The sequence below is a fragment of the Vulpes vulpes genome, chromosome 16 (genome assembly GCF_048418805.1).
Source record: "Vulpes vulpes isolate BD-2025 chromosome 16, VulVul3, whole genome shotgun sequence".
Classification (NCBI taxonomy): domain Eukaryota; kingdom Metazoa; phylum Chordata; class Mammalia; order Carnivora; family Canidae; genus Vulpes; species Vulpes vulpes.
Window position 1 is genome coordinate 18,497,966 of NC_132795.1, and position 17,950 is coordinate 18,515,915.

The following is a 17,950-nucleotide window of genomic DNA, read 5'->3' on the forward strand; positions in this document are numbered from 1 at the left end:
TGGGCAAGTGTTCACGATGCCTAATGAGATTGGCTCTCAGTACAATCAGGGGTCCCAGGTTAGAAGTAGATTGTTATACTTTAGCTATAGCAGGCTTTAGGCTTTAGACCGAAGCCATAGGGACTTGTTAGTGCTAATTATTGTTTAAAATAATACAAATGTGTTCAGACACCAGAACTAAAATCTAAGCGTCAGAATCTAAGTCTTAAAGTCTCCAATTCCTAATTTCTATAGCATGGTGAAGTAATTTGCTTGCCAAATAAAACAATCTTCTGTTTTCTAAATCAATGGTTCTCAAAGAATGAAGTTCCCAAATTAGCAGCATTAACATCAGCTGGGGGCTGGTTAGAAATGCAAATTATCAGGCACCACCCAAGACCTACTGAAGCAGAAGCTCTGAGGGTAGGGCCCACCTTTCATGTTTTAACAAGCCCTCCAGGAGATTCTGGCACATAATAAAGTTTGAGAACAATTGCTCAAAATTAGAACAAAGCGTAGTCTGTGGACCCATGCAACAGCATCCCCTGGGAGCTTGTTAGAAATGCAGAATCTCAGGCCTCAAACCAGACCTACTGAATCAAAGATTCCATTTTAACAAGATCCCCAAGTGATTTGTAAATTCATCAAAGCTTGAGAAGTATGACCAAAGATGAAATTGAGAAAATTAATAATCTCAAAAAAATAAATACAACACTATGGAATTTATAATATACTTTTCCTCAGTTAATTATACCACATTGTAATAATTCCTCATTTTTATTTTATTTGCTTATTGTTTATTATCTGAGTACCTCATTTTTTTCATTGTGCCTTCTTTTTGAAAAAAAGATTTATTTGAGAGAGAGAGTGCATGCATGTGCATGTGGGGGGAGGGGCAGAGGGAGAGAATCTTTGAGCAGACTCCCCACTGAGTGTGGAGCCCACCGCAGGGCTAGATCTTAAGACCCATGAAATCATTACCTAAGCCAAAATCAAGAGTCAGACACTTAACCAACTGAGCCACCCAGGTGCCCTTTATTGTGCCTTTTAATTGAATCTTCTCAGTAACCTTGTGGACCAGTGTATGAACCAGACAAATGCCATTTTGGACAGATTCACTATAGTGACCACTCTGTGACCTGAAGTCTTCTTGAGCATAGCTATCCACTGTCCCAAACTCTTTTGTTTTGTTTAACCACACCCTTAAGTACACCCTTGGAGCATAACATCTTTGGTCAGCTCTGGAGATATGACTATGATCTTCAAACATTCCCTCCAGGGTGGTCTCCTGGCACGTACTTCCCAGCCTTTAGGGTACAAAAGCAGGTTTTACAGGAAGTGGGGTGTGGAGATCTACTTATCTTGCAGCCACCCAAGACAGAACTCTGTCTGCAAGTCCCTTTAACAAACCATTTCTCATCAAGCTGGATTTGCCCTTTTTCTTTCCTCTCATGAGGCTCCTCTAGCCTTTGGAGGTCGTTTTGCTTAAACCTTTCTTTCAAAGAACAACCAAACATTGTTGTGATTGTTCTCTTACATATGAGATGCAAGGAGACTGGATAATTGGTCTGATATCAGAAAGCCACCTTGCAGAAGAGTCAGGATTTACATGCAGGTAGTTTGACTCTGAAATCTAGGCTGTTAGCCACCACCTGTAGCTATTCTTCTTGTAACTCCAGTAGGGTTTGGTGTTGAATTTGTTTGTTTGTTTTACTACATTACATTGCCTCTCTAAAGGCATTTTCATTCATAAGTAACCAATTAAGCTCTTTACTAAAACTAGAAATAACATATATCCATTTTGATTGCATAAACATTTATTGAAGTCTATTATATAACAAACCCTGCCTTGGTGGGGCTTAAAGCAGTAGGCCAATGAAAGTGTCAGTGGGCCCTCTTGCTAAACCATAGGCCAAAACAGTTAAAATCAGAAATAGACAACACCACTTAACTCATGCTCTAACTGAAACCCATTGTTCTTATTTCTTATCACACTTTGAGGCATTGGTGAAGACCTTTTGCAATGACCAGGAATACTCCAATCACCAGGCCAGAAAAGCCCTGATAGCAATGGAATGCCTAGACCACATTCCCTTCTCTGCCCATGATCACATGCTGAACACATCCCAACCCCCACCTATGATCACATGCTCTCTCTGCCTGCTGTCTTGCACATAACCACCCCCTCTCATCCAAACCACTCTCTATAAAAACTATAGGTGTCCATCTTGCAAAAGAGAGGTGGGTTGTGAAGGCTGAGCCTGCCACCTCTCCTGGCTGCAACACCCCAAATAAATTTCTCACTTTCTTTTGCCAAGCCCTTAGGTCTTGAGTTGTTAACTTCTCTTTCAATGAGTTCATCCAAGTTTATTCAGGAACAATGTTGGCAAATCCAGCCAGCGATTATGCTTTTGATTTGTCCAGCCCTCTTGGGATTCCTTGGGACAGAGCAGTCAGCCACAGCAGAGCCCCAGCACTCCCCCATTCATTTCTAGAGCTAGAGGCTATGATAGATTGATTGGTAACATAAGTGTTCAAAAAGAGTTGGCTGAACCAAAGAATCCGTGAATGACTTTACTATAATATGCTAATGATACAGGAACAGAGATGAGGTGCCTGTACACAGCATGGGACCTGAGACACTTCCTGTAAATGATGTATGCTAAGCTGAACCCATACACAGAGGAAGGATCAACCAAGAATGAAAGAAAGGAGATTCCAGGCATGCTAAAGAACTTGCACTTTATCTGAGGATGATGGAAAATGACTAAGGAATTTAAGCAGGCGATATGAACTCAGATAGACACATGTGAATGCATATATTCACAAACAGTTATATACAATATATTTAAAATATCAAGAATCTTTAACTCCCCAAAAAGCCATCGGAACTTCAGGTATAAAACTAAACCATCAGACTTTAGATTATTAGCAAACATATCTCATCAGAGGATAGGATTGTATGGTTTCCCACTGTCTTACCTCCCTATACATGGAAATGGAAAGAAAGGGATTAGTGCCCTTAGCTGCCTGATGAGTGAGAAGGGCCAAAAAGAGCTGGAAGAAATGGAGACTTTGCCTGGGAACCATCAAAGAAAAAAATGGGAAGCCCTCCTTTAGTTCCAGTGTCAGCTCTTAGAAGTTATAAAAAATGGAGGAGAGCTAAATTTGAGTGACAGACCAATTTTCTCTTTGACACTTAGTGAGTGACACCCTACTAAGATGTCTGTCCCTAAGAATCCCCCAGAAAGTGGAATTCTTCGCTTTTTAAGCTTCATTTACACTATTTTTTAAAAATCAGATTTCTTAGAACTTTCATGAAGAATTATAGACACCCTAGGGGCCCCTGGATGGCTCAGTCGGTTAAGGGTCCAACTTTTGGTTTTGGCTCAAGTCATGATCTTACAGTTGTGAGCTGGAGCTCTGCATTGAGCTATGTACTCAGTGCAGAGTCTGCTGGAGCTTCTCTTCCTCTCCCGCTGCTCCACCCCCTGCTCTCTCTCCTTCTCTCTCAAATAAATAAACAAATTTTTTTAAAAAAGGAATAGTTTCTGGGGCACCTGTGTGGCTTAGTGGTTGAGCATCTGCCTTTGGCTCAGGGCATGATCAGGGATCCTGAGATGGAGTCCTGCATCAGGCTCTCTGCAGGGAGCCTATTTCTCCCTCTGCCTATGTCTCTGCCTCTCTCTCTCTCTCTCTCTGTCTGTGTGTGTGTGTGTGTCTCTCATGAATAAATAAATAAACTCTTTAAAAAAAAAAAGGAATAATTTCTATATCTTGGTATCTCTAAACAACAATGACAAAAAAACCCTCTCATCTTCCTTTTTCTCATATTTTTGCTTACATTTTGCTTTATCTCCAAAGAATTCAAAATTTATTAAGTAGATTAAATAACAAGAATTTAGGGAAAATTTAGGGAAACAGGGTTGCTTGTATCATCTGTTTTGTGCATCAAGATTTTTCTTCATCAGAAAAACAAATTTTCTTATGCTCTTTATTAGGGCTCCAGTATTAAAGGTGTTTCCCTTGAGGTGTTCATAAAGCACAGAAAGTTCAGATGAAAAATGCTTTCATTCTCAGTTGCCCAAACCAAAGTTCAGACTTGTAAGCTTCTTCTTCAACATAGGGTGTGTTGGAATCTGAACTGGGACATGCAGCCAAGCAACCCACAGTCAAAAGTGCAGGGACAGCCTTTCTTCCTTATCCAGATACCACCATGAACCAGGAATCCACAAAAGACACATGCCCTTTCCCCTGACAAAAAAAGAGAGAGATGACCTAAGAGATCAGGGTTGAGCAGAGATCAAAGCAGCCCTCATTTTGAGTAGCCCAGCAACTCCCCAGCTGTTCCTCACAGAACATCATCAGCCTCTTTGTGAGGGCACAAGGGAAAGAGGTGAAGTGTGGGGCAGAGGATGGATAGTTCACTTCTTGCAAATGACATGAAAACCACTGGACAGAATGTCTATCCACCTATAACAACCTTGTTTGCCCTTAGTCTTTTTGTCATCCATAACTTGACAACCTCAGTGAAAAAAAAATTATAAGTCACCCAAATATTTTAATAAAAGATAGAGCAGACTTATAGTATTGGAACTACCTTAAACCAAATCAACATAGCAACTAGAAACCCCACTTCATCTCCTCCTTATAAAAAGACTTCATTCAAAGATCAATTCTTGAAAGTGGTTTTTATCATTAAGCATTAATCACATTGGAGGGAATTTTCCTGAATGAATGTAAACTATCTATAAATTTCTACTACTTCAAATTTCTACTACTTCAATACAAATACAAATATATACCTACTACAGGTTTAATTATACTAGTTATATACACAGTTAAGGGTCTATTTTTGAAACTAGCTCTAAAAAAGAAAATACTTTTCTATTTTACAAAATACTAAATCCAAATGAGAGAATGACCCACCTAAAGAGTAGTTAACAATTGTGTCTATATTATACCAAAATTACTATTCATTCCCAATGTCCCAAATTTTGGAGACATAAGCAAAGCTAATTATTATGAATAAATTAGCATTTGATAAATATCATCTGCTTGGCTTCCCACCCTTTAAAAAAAAACCCACATATTTTTGTTTATCCCTTAACAGTTTGATATTTCTTTGTTATATGTAAAAAAATAGTGGGCTGTTGATGAGACTAATACACTCACATTTAGTTTTTTAAATATTTTTAACCTCTAAGACAAGTTTAAAAATGATCATTGCCGTACATGTCAAGTGGCTGATCAGCTATGATATTTTGTCTTTGAGTGTGGTCCAAATATGGACTGTGTGAAGCCATGGTTATGCCCCATAATGGTGAAGGACAAATATTTCCTCTGCTGTATTCTATAGTGGAAAAAGAAGTGCAGTCCCCCCTATTTAAAGGCAAACCTCTCCTTTATGCATTATCAAGTCTATGTTTTCTTGTTTGTTTTTTGTTTGTTTTGGGGTAGAATTTAGTGATCCATCAGTTGCATATAACACCAGTGCGCATTATATAAAATGCCCTCCTATTGTCCTTCACCCAGTTACCCCATGCCTCCCACCCACTTCCCTTCCAGCAACCCTCAGTCTTTTTCATATCGTTGAGTCTCTTATAGTTTGCCTCTTTCTGTTTTTTCTTATTTTATTTTTCCTTCCCTTCCCCTACATTCATCTGTTTTGTTTCTTAAATTCCACACGTGAATGAAATCATATGGTATTTGTCTTTCTCTGACTGACTTATATCACTTAGCATAATACACTCTAGTTCCATCCACATCATTGCAAATAGCAAGATTTCATTCTTTCTGATAATATTCATACATATATTCCCATATTTTGGCAATTGCAGACATTGCTGCTATAAACATTGGCTTCTGGGAGCTTTAGAGCCATCTCTTATTCCAGCTCCACCCCCACCCCACCCATGTACCTATACAAATGTCCAAATCATATGAATGTCTTTTTCCAATGCTCAACTACTATTTCATCTTTTTCCTCCCCTTATCAATTTTTTTAGAATCTACACTCCCTGTCTCCACTTTCTCATTTATCCCAACTCAATCCTTACAATTTGACTTCAAAATCCACAACCATAAACCAAAACATTCTTTTCTTAAAGACACCAACATGATCAAATCCACTATCTCCTTCTCAGTCCTCTTTCCCATTAACTTTTCTTCCTATCTGAAACTGGTACTTCATTCCATTCTTAGGCTCCTCTTTTGCACTGTCCACCAGCTACTCTATCTGAATCTACTTTCTACTATACATGTTTCTTTTATGTGCCCCATTTTCTCCTATTGTCCTCTAAATAAAGGCATTCTGCATGGATCAGCCCTTAAACTTATCTCCCTGGGCTTCGTTCCTACAACGATCCTTTCTGGACAGAAGATCCTCAAATGTGCCAGTTCTTAGCTCAGCTCCAAGTCCAGGTTTCTCTCTTCTTCCTAGATATCTTAACCTATATGCATTTTAAACCCAGTATGTCCAAACTGGTTTCAAAGTTCCTATTAAGCTTGTTCTTTTTTCCCCAGATACTAGGAGAGAAATCTAAGAGTAGTTTTTGGTTATCTCCCCTTTCCCAACTCCCACATTTAATTACTATTTTACATATTCTTACACATTCCCAGTCTTACGCATTGTCTTTTGTCTGAATTGTTCCAAATGCCACTTGTAGATAGTTCCACATATCCAGTCTCTTTCTCTTCTGACCCCTAAAATATCCTATACACTGTTTCCAAACTAACCCATTAAAGGATGGTTCTTATGGTGCCATTATTCTGCAAAATGAAGCCAAATGTCTTAACATGCTGTTCAAATCCCCACAAAATGCCCCTGCCTTTATTTTATTTTATATTTTTATTTATTAATGAGACGAGAGAGAGAGAGAGAGAGAGAGAGAGGCAGAGACACAGGCAGAGGGAGAAGCTGGCTCCATGCAGGGAGCCCGATGTGGGACTCAATCCCGGGTCTCCAGGATCAGGCCCTGGACTGATCGCAGCGCTAAACCACTGAGCCACCTGGGCTGCCTCTGCCCCTGCCTTTATTACAATACACCTACTCATGAATCTTCTACTACAATAGTACTGGATGCTTCAACCGCTAGTGTAACACTTTGCCATTGTTCATGGCTACTATTTCAGCTTGAAATGTTCATTAACTCCCAAACCCTTTCCACCTATTAAATCTAAAGAATATTTCAATTTCTACCTCTTCCATGAAGCCTTCCCTGTTCTCTTAGAATTTTCCCTTTCTTTGTGAGATTTAGAACTCTATTCCAATAAGGTAAATAAATGTCTTTCATAAGCTTACAAGTGTGTGTAGAGATTCTGTTTTATGCCAAACACTACATTCAGGATACAGAGAATAGCCAGTCTCTGACTTTAGGAAGCCTCTGCTCATAGAGGAGAGAGAACACTTAGTATGCTAAATTGTAATCATAAGCATGCCTTTCTGTACTAGAGATGCCCATGCAGGCACAGAGAAGGAACACTTAACCCAGCATGGGGCATCAGCATGGCTTTTCAAAGAAGCAACACCTGACCTTGATAGAAGGATAGTTGTCCGGGCAAAGATGGGCATGAAGTGCATTTCTGAAATGAAAATAGCATATAGAAATTCATGAGGGACCATGTCCCATTTCAAGAACTTCAGTTAAATCAGTTGTCTGGAATTTAAAGTGCACTGGAATGGTGGGACACGAAGCTAAAGACGTGGGCAAGACCACATTGCAAAGAACCCTGAGTGCCTGTATCAGTTGTCCATCACCACAATGGTACTACATAACAAATTATCCTCAAACTCTGTGGCTTAAAACAATAGACATTTATATTTGCCCAGAAGTCTATGGGTCAGCAGATGGCTTTCCTAGTCTCGACTTGAGTCACTTATATGTCTGTAATCAAAAGTATGCATTGAGGAAGCACTTCAGCTGCTCTTCGCTGAGCATTCTCACTGGGCTCGCCATCAGCTGGTTTAATATGGCATTGGTTCTTCTCCACATTTCTCATACATCTCAAGTAGGTTAGCCTGGGCATGTCCTCGTGACAAGGCAGACTTGAAAAAGAAAATACACCCTATCAGGCAAGACAGCAAGAAGAAACACACATGCTTTTCAAGTCATTGCTTGCCGTTGTGTTCATGCATGGATGAGCCCAGAGTCAGAATAGAAGCTTGTCTCGGGTTCTTTGCCTTCCATGTTCCCAGCCTGGAATATGGTTGTCATAGATACCTACATGGCTCCTCAATCCTCTGTTCAAATGTCACCTTATCCGAACAACTTCCCCTAAATACTCATTATGAATTAGCACTCATGACTGCCTTCGCACCCTATCATTCTCTATTCCTGTCTATCTGAACTGTTATATATTTATTTGAACACTTCTTTATGATTTGCCCCTCCCACTAAAATTTAGGATCAGTACAGCAGGAACTTAGCTGTCTTGTTCACTGTTTTATTATCACTAGAGCCTAGAATGTAGACTTGGTACATGGTAGGCTATCAACAAATATTTAAACCAGGTAGCTTTGCCCTAGCCACATTGCATATAAATGTTAAGCACAGGCTAACTCTGAATGAAATTCGTTGGGTTTTATTCATCCTTTCTCTTTCAGGTCCATTTCTCAAAACTACTCAGGATTTAATTTGGCTACGATACTAAGAAAGTTGAGGAAAGGGATCCCCGGATGGCTCACTGGTTGAGTGTCTGCCTTCAGCCCAGGGCGTGATCCTGGAGACTCAGGATCAAGTCCCATGTCGGGCTCCCTGCATGGAGCTTGCTTCTCCCTCTGCCTGTGTCTCTGCCTCTGTGTGTGTGTGTGTGTCTCTCATGAATAAATAATCTTAAGAAAAAAAAGGTTGAGGAAAATGAATTCTGCAGTATTTAAAAGGTATCAACTTTAGACATTTGGTTTAAAAAAAGTGGGGGGGAGGAGTCTTCCAGCCAAATTCCTAAATTAATGTGCATAAGAATAAAATAAGCTCGCCTAATCTCCCTCAAATCACTTGAGTAGTTCTGAACAGGGAGTGATGACACCACAAGCTTCTATAAATGCATGGCGGGCACTTGCCAACCTGATCTTTTAATACCGAGCAAGTGCCAACTTCTAAGTATATATATATGTTAATGCTGTTTTTCAACATATCCACCTCTAAATCATCAAATTAAAGAATCCATTGAAACTCTTGACTCATTATCCAGGCTTCACCAAGCATTGTCCACCCTCAAGGAGAAGGCCACGAGTCTGCTTTTATTTTTCTTTTAAGAGTTTATTTATTTACTCATGAGAGACACACAGAGAGAGGCAGAGACACAGGCAGAGGGAGAAGCAGGCTCCATGCAGGGAGCCCGAAGTGGGACTCTATCCCGGGACTCCAGGATCATGCCCTGGGCTGAAGGCGGCACTAAACCACTGAGCCTCCGGAGCTGCTCAGGGCTGCTTTCAATGCCTGTGCAGGGCCACCTGGACAAGCACCCTCACATGCATTTCTGGTTTTTTTCACTCTGCCCTTTCTTTTATCATGATTTACTTTTCAGGTGTATCCAGCAGTATCTTTTAAACAGTATGCTAAGGACACTCCAGCATTTGATCATTTTACCAAATTTTGTAAAATGTATCTTTGCTGCAACTGAGTATATATACTGTTACTGAGGTCCGTTGGGATTCATCTGGCCAAGAGTAAAATATGCGGCATCATGGCAGATCAACAACAAAGATAGATTGTTTGGTTTCCTGAAACATGTAAACACTTTGTTCCATGAACATGAAAGGCATAATAGTAAGGGCAGCACATGGCCAAACTGGCCATTCCCCAAACACAGACATAGTGTGGAAAGACAGGCACATAAGTGGTGCACTTGTTGGAGTTACTTTTGTGGACACCTAGAAATATTGTTCTCTCACCATGGAGATGGTGGTGTAGTTGGTTCTTTGAAGCCCTTCATTTGTGTAGCCAGTAATTCTAGCAGCTGAAAGCATAACACAGAAGATTGAGAACCTCCAATATTACCAGGGGCTTTATACTTGTACGGACAACCCAGGGAATACCTGTAGATTTTGGATATCTGTACGATTATCTGCATATACTCCCTCACACAGAATATGGAACAAGGGGGCAGCTTAATTTAAGGATGACGCTGCATCCCAGAGGCAATTTTCAGAAATGAGTAGTCAAAGTAAATTAGACCAACCCTAAATCTGATGTCTCTAACAGAGGACATTACATAATCTCAGAAGTTCTCCTTACTCTAATTTGTGCTTTGAGATGTAACTATCCCTCAGGGTGCCCAAAATAGGAGACTATGAGAATCAGAGCACGTAAAATTCCCCAAACTCTTCCTCCTCCTTCTGCTTCACCATCTTTCAACTAAATTATATTGGTAGCCGTGTTCCCTCCTGAAGGGTTGTGTCTGAACCAGACACGATGCTGGGGCCTTTTTGGAGATGCTTTTGCTTTAATAAATTTTGTAAGAGAAATACACGTGAGAGCTTCCCATCTCTGTCAATCATATAAATTTAAAATTAGGGCAGCCCTGATGGCCCAGCAGTTTGGTGCCGCCTTCAGCCTGAGGTGTGATGCTGGAGACCGGGGATCAAGTCCCTGAGTGGAGCCTACTTCTCCCTCTGCCTGTGTCTCTGCCTCTCTCTCTCTCTTTGTGTCTGTCATGAATAAATAAATAAAATATTTAAAATAAATAAATAAATAAATTTAAAATTATAGCACTTGTGAGGATCAGAGGTGATGGGGAGGGAAGAAAGAGGGGGGAGGAGGCAATCATGAATCGTTCCCTGCAGCTGGCATTGCTCAGCAACAACTGTTCATGCAAAACAAAAGATCACTTCAGAAAACCAGAGATAGACAGAGGCCAACAGAAAGAGATCATTATAATCATATTTTAGAGATCAAACAGCTTGAATTACATTTGCTGGAGCCTATTTAAGTTTCCTCATTGTTTGTATAAACATGACAATTTAACATAACTTCCTACACTATGTTAATATAATGACAAGCGTATATAATAGTATCTCCAGGCATCTAGCATCTGGCAGGTTTCTTATCTTCCACCTTGTTGTGGATAAAAGATAAAAGATGTTCTAACACAGGGAGGCAGTATAGCACAGTGGTTAAGAACACAGCCTTGGCATCACAGCAGGATAGAGTCCCAGCTTTGCCTCTTACTGTTGCGTGACCTTGGGCAAGTTTCTTTACACTCTCCTAAGGCTGTTTCCTCAACTGCTAAATGAAGGTTGACATTTACCTGCTTTGTGGTTATTGTAAGAATTAATAGAGATAATGTACATAAAACATTGAGCACAGGGGAGCCTGGGTGACTCAGTCAGTGAAAGGTCTACTTTCAACTCAGATCATGAACCTAACCCCTGGGATGGAGCTCAGGGCTCCACGCATCGTTTGTCGGGCTCCCTGCTCAGTGGGGAGCCTGCTTCTCCCTCTCTTCCCTGCTCGTGCTCTCTCTCACTCTCTCTCAAATAAATAAAATCTTAAAAGAAAAAAAATAAAAGCATTGAGCATAGTGCCTGGGCCATACAGAGCACTTAGGAAATGTTTGCATTTATAATCAATAAATGGATGAATAAACAAATACTTTGTTTTTCCTGTTAGACTGCCCACAGTCTATCCTTATCCCACCGCCAGTCTAAGCAAAAAGGAGAGAAGTCTTGGGAAGTACTTGCAGTATGCTTGCCATGTCAGATTGCTAAGGGAGACTGAGACAACTCTAATTGGCTAGACCCAATGTTGCTATTGGATCAAAGACCTGCTACACAGCCTTGCTCCCTACGGAGGATTTGTCCTCTCACCCCCTCTCCCATGTCCCCAGCTGCACTGCAGGACTCCGGTCACACCACCATGCCTGTCCACGTGGGAAGGAAGCAGCCACCATGCCTGTCCACGTGGGAAGGAAGTATTACTTGTAAGTATTCAGGTAGTTCTCACTGGGAAGTAAGGATTACACGGCTTTTATGTGGAGACAGTCTCCTGGGGCCAAAGCCCACAATGACGACAAGAAACAAGCAGGGGCAGTGGGGTGGAAGCCTTCTGAAAAAAGTCTATGTCTTTCTTTTAATAGACAAAATATGAAGTGTTGTTAGCTTTAGATCTTAGCTATTTCCCTAAGATGTTTACTTAAAGGTCTTACTTAACTTCTTCAAAACATCGAGAATGACCACATACCACATAACCAGAAAAAAGACGAGGGAACATTATTTATGTCTATGTAAACAATGAAATCAAGAAGGAATTTTACAATTGCAGGTTTTCTTTGACAAAAGAACCAAAAGGCCTTCTGCCCACCAAACAGATTTTACAACTGCTTGGGCCTCAGAAGTGGGTGGTACCATCACTCAAAATGGCTTATAGACCATCTCAAAGTCTATCCACACCAGGGAAAACAAATCTGGTCACGTGCAAGATCCCGCTGCTGCTGCTGCTGCTGCTGCTGCTGCTGCTGCTGCTGCTGCTTCTAATGAGATTCTGTTAAAATAACGTTTTTAAAATGCTTCCTAAATAAATGCAGATTGCATTAACATAAAGGTATTTGCCTGTGTCAGACATTATAGAAGTGCTAAATGACCCTGAGCCTCACTGGCCTAAAGCCAAGTGAAGCACTTCACCCTGATAGAAATTATAGTGCTGTCATTGTGTTGTAATAAGCCTTTATAATGTGAAGCATTGTGTTTCTGCTAAGTCTTGAAAAAAAAAAAAAAAAAGAATCAGGGTCGGGTTTCCTTAGAGGAAGAGGAAGAAGTGTCCTTGCTTCCTTCCGTAGAAGAGGATATTTACTTGGTCTCAGGAAGTACACACTTTGCTCATCTTTTTTAAAACTCTGTCTTTCAAAGAAAGCTATCTTTTGCTCAAATTTGAATTCTGCTTAAGTGCAGAAGATGTTGCAGTCTTTTCCTCCATAGATTTTTAGAAGTGCACTTACTGATGATAACTGGCTTTATACACAGAAAATCTAAGTGGAGGGAAGCAGTATTGGAAATGTGACACACAGATGACGCTGCATTTCCCTGAGCCATCTCCAGCAGGAAGTGCAGAAACCTGAACGAAATTTAGTGAGCAGTTCACAGGGTGTTCCCACATTCTTAAGGCTCAACTGTTATGTGGAAAGTAGGTTCAGCCACCTATGCTCCAGTGTAGGAAGGCAAATCTGGTGAAAACCAATAGTGTTTCTAGGGCCAAGAAGGTGAAAGTAGGTTGTCATTTTAAAAGGTTGGTTGCTTGTTAGGAAAGAACAAAGGTCATTATAGTTCAACTTTTACATTTTCATTTTTTTGTTTTGTTTTGTTTTTTATTCACTGGAGTTGTATAAGGTGATGCTTTGGGCTAGAGACTGCCCGATGTTGTTTTTTACCCTAACAAAATACTCTTATGGTTATTAATGCCTAGCCCAATCCTATTCATTCCCTATTTCAATACTCTGAGAACTTCTTTTAGTTTTTTTTTTCTTCTTTTAGTTTTAAAAACATAAATTTTCATCACTGACATATGTTCTAGATTGATCTTATTACAAGTCTCAGACCTAATCTCCGTTAACTTGGAGCTTTTGTTGGTGTCCAATCAAGAAGCTGATGCGTCCACTGGAGTGGAAGGCAAGCAATAACCATTGACTTTTTTTTTTATCTGTACCTTTGAGGAAATAATAACAGCCATAGCTCCTTTTTATCAAGTGTGACCCTAAGCACCTTGCTAAAGGCTTTAAAACATAACCTCCTTTAATCTGTATGACACTTTTCAAAAGAGAGCCTTTTATCTCCATTTTACAGAGAAGAAAATTAGGATTCAGAGGAGTTAAGCAATTTGCCCAGTATCCCAAAGCTCATAAATCACAGCCAAGAGTTAAACTAGGCTGATTTAACATCCATTACACAATGCGACCTCCCAAGCCCTGAGTCTGTTTGCCCTGGGCAAATATTACACTTATATTTCAAAACCCGAGGAAAAAGAGGGAGGTGGAAGTTGCTAAATGGGGGGAAGCAAATGGAAAATTTTGTGGCTGTTTATTCATCCACAAAGTTTCCTGAGGTTCAGACACACTTTGTAAGATCCTTGCAGGGTGGTGGTACAGTTCCTGCCCTCAGGGAGCTAACATTTTAATTGAGAAAGCACCCAAGAATAAAAGTTAAAATCAAATAAGTGCTTCCATAGACATATACACAAAGTATTGTGTGTAAGAACACGGAAGAAGAAGGGATTTATTTTTTCCTGATGGCTTGGAAAACAGAAAGATTTGTTTTGTCTACTAATCATTAAATAGCACATGTTTTAATCTAGTCATTAGGAACATTTGACATGTTTGCCAAAAGTAATGAATATTAATTTTGAATATTTGAAGACTTTCAAGTCACTGAACCGAAAAATCTGCTTCTATATGCTCAAATGTTGTTGCAGCAATGGAAATTGACAAAATTTAAAAAGTAAAGTTTCTGGAAAGCAAACCGGTGACAGGGACCAGACTTCTAGGAATTTATCTACTTTCCTGATAAGTTTTTGAGTTAAAGATACATGCACAAGAATGTTCCCGCCTTGCTTATACCGATGAACTAAACAACCCAATGTCTGTCAACTGGGGACTCATTAAATTCTGATATATCCATATAATGGGCTACCATGAACCTTTACTCATTACAGGCACTATGAACCTGATACTCATTAAAGGGAAGAAAATCTCCATGACAGATGGTTAAGTTAAAAACAAAGTATACAAGTATATGGTATCATTTATATCAGTATACACACACATATGCACGCACAGAGATGGATAAAATACATAGAGAGATGTCAAGAGAAATTTTAACATTTCTTGGGTGCCAGGATGACTTCATGTTTTTAGTAATTTTCTGTATGGCTTGGATTTTTTGTCTTACCCTATCATTTTTGTAATCGGAAAAGAAAAACAAGAAAACTACTTTATTTGGGAAAAAGGGGAATATGTCTCCTAGACTTACATCTCCTAAAATGATAGATTCCAGAGACAACATTTCAAAATATATTTCTACTGATGTAGTTGTAACTCACCTTGAACAAAACCTTTTCTCTGTCACATCGTAGATTGGAATTTGCTTTGTGGACTTGTCATCATCAGAAAACCATAACCCTGTCAAAGACAGTGGACATGCGGTTGGGCTTGGCTGTCTTGTTCTTCGATGCAGAGAGGCACAAATAGCCAAAGATTCTACTTAGCATATAATGCATATTCTAACAGGGAAAGCATAGATTTATGCCTTTTATTCATGTCCACTCTAGGAATATAACTTTGAGGGCCTAAGGTGATTCCACTGACTTGTAACCACACTTCATGCCAGGGAACCCAAGTAGCTGGAAGAAATATGCTGTATCTTCGCTCTTTTTTTTTTTTTTTTTTTTTTTTTTTTTTTTTTTTTAATGATAGTCACACAGAGAGAGAGAGAGGCAGAGACATAGGCAGAGGGAGAAGCAGATTCCATGCACCGGGAGCCCGACGTGGGATTCGATTCCGGGTCTCCAGGATCGCGCCCTGGGCCAAAGGCAGGCGCTAAACCGCTGCGCCACCCAGGGATCCCGTCTTTTTTCTTTACTAGTGTTTCTATATTTATAAACTAAATGACTAAAAGGTGCAAAAGGCATTTTCAACTTTGCATGCATTATATATAATACACACCTCCAAAACCAAATCAACTATGGAAGTAGGCATTACAAACTCATTTAATAAACGCTATAAAGAAATGATATCATTTACTTTAGGTGATGCAAGTTAGATTGCTATGATGAAAGTAATCAATTTGCACAAAGATCCCTGGGCTGCTGTTTCCTCCTGTACAAAATTAGACCTCTTTCACGGCTAACAATCTAAGATTCTATTACTTACAAGTGTAGCAAATGTCCTCTTGGCGGTTTAAAAGTTTTATGGTTCTCAATAGATAACATTTCAGAATAGAGTTTATTGCAATTATGAGAGTGAGCTGATTATATGAGGAGTATGTGTTCGTGCTGCATTCCGTCATTACTAAAAGAGCACAATTATCAATCTCTCGAATATGGTTAAGTGGATTTGACATCAACAACTTCATGCCAAGTGCTGAGACATAATAAAAACATATATAACTCAGTAATGAGAAGTGGAAGAAAATTATCAAGAGGAGGAGAATGAAGAGAAAACAGTATAAGGTAACCCTCTCCGGTCCCTTCCCTCTTTGGGAGCTTTGTACAATCATTCAATAAACTTTACTGTCAAAACTTTGCTTTGCTGCCCACCACTCTTTGTCTGGTCTACCTCTTCATTCTTTGAAGCAGTGTGATTGAGAACCAGGAGCACTAAAAGAAAAGAAAAAAGAGAGAGTTTTTAATAATGAAAATTATAGAAAAGGGAAAATTTTTAAAGTCTAATGAATTAAACTGAGAGGACGTAGCCAGAAAAGAGAGAACTAGTCTCTATAACCAAAATTATTACAGGGAAGTTTACACAGTTTATGCTTTTAAATGAGTTTTCTGGGGCACCTGAGTGGCTCAGTCAGTTAAATGACTGCCTTCAGCCCAGGTCATGATCCCAGGGTCCTGGGATGGGGCCCCACATCTGGCCCCTGCTCAGTGGGGAGTCTGTGTTGCCCTCTCCTTCTGCCATTCCCCCTGCCCCTCTCTCACTCTCTCTCTCTCTCTCATAAATAAATAAATAAAATCTTTTTTAAAAAATGAGTATTCCTAAATTGTCCCAGATCGTTTTGTCATTTAAACTATTCTTATCATCTTTAAACAAATGATATATCATTCACAAGTTCCAAAACAAGGGAAATCCCTAACTCTCATACACATTTCTGAGGTTAAAAACCAAATCATTTTCTACAAAAGCATATAATTTCCAAGTTTTCCCAGGACCAAAATGAAAAGAAAGTTCTCAGACTCCCAAATAGTTTTGTTTACCCTTTCATAAATGTCACATGTTTGCATCTTTGGCAGTAGGAAATTTCTAAAAGTTTCTTCATCAGTAAATCCTCATCTCCCACATTTTCTTCTAGGACATAAAATAGAATAACTTTGTTAAATACTCTGAAAATCAAACAGAAAGGAAGTAAGTTGTTGCACCAAAGAATCAGCGGGCTGGGTCGATGGATCTGCCACTCACCCTGAGCATAAGTTTGGGCAATGCATTCAGCTTCTGAGCTCTACCTTCTTCGATTTAACAGCCTCTCCTTAGAATTGCATTCAAACCTTGAGTCCTAATGATCTTAGTTCAAATCCTGACTCTGCTACTTGCCAAGCACCTGTGAACTTGGAACTTTACTTAACCTTTTTTGAGTCTGATTCCTCATCTATGAAAATAGAACACGAATACCCACTCCACAGAGTACTTGTTGATAATTAAATGAGAAATGACATAATGTGCTTAGAAAACAACAGGTGCTTTCTAAATGATGGCTCCTTTTCTTCCCAACTTTCCTTTTCTACACCCTTATCTTATTTCTTCAGAAATATAATTTAATACTTTATAATTTTTGAATACTTTATAATATTTTTAAAGAATAATGACTTTACTTTTTTAAAATTTGGCTGTGAGGTATAATTTACATACGATAAAGTATGTGAAGTCCACAAATGAGACAATTTTTATATGTATACACTCCATGTAATCACCACTCAGAGCCAGGTGTAGAATATTTACAGGCCCTCAGAATGTTCTCACATGGGATCCCTGGGTGGCGCAGCGGTTTGGCGCCTGCCTTTGGCCCAGGGCGCGATCCTGGAGACCCGAGATCGAATCCCACGTCAGGCTCCCGGTGCATGGAGCCTGCTTCTCCCTCTGCCTGTGTCTCTGCCTCTCTCTCTCTCTCTCTCTCTCTGTGACTATCATAAATAAATTTTAAAAAGTTAAAAAAAAAAAAAGAATGTTCTCACATGCCACCTCTAATCACTACCCTTTCACAAGTAACTATTATCCCAACTTTCATTATGATTACTACTCTTAAATATCTTTAAGTGAGAGAAAA

General features: G+C 39.6%; 1 long non-coding RNA gene across 2 annotated transcripts; it reads right to left on the reverse strand.

The window, feature by feature from the left end:
* Positions 1-3,831: 3,831 nt before the first annotated feature.
* LOC140595845 (uncharacterized) lies at positions 3,832-17,221 on the reverse strand. 2 transcript variants are annotated; one of them, XR_011997750.1, is made up of 5 exons: positions 17,089-17,221; positions 16,887-16,977; positions 16,198-16,283; positions 15,009-15,087; positions 3,832-4,233 (listed from the first exon to the last, which is right to left on the reverse strand). It is a non-coding gene; the product is annotated as an uncharacterized lncRNA (long non-coding RNA). The 2 variants fall into 2 exon arrangements; XR_011997749.1 differs by having other exon boundaries at positions 3,838-4,233; positions 16,243-16,283.
* Between the last annotated feature and the right edge of the window lie 729 nt (positions 17,222-17,950).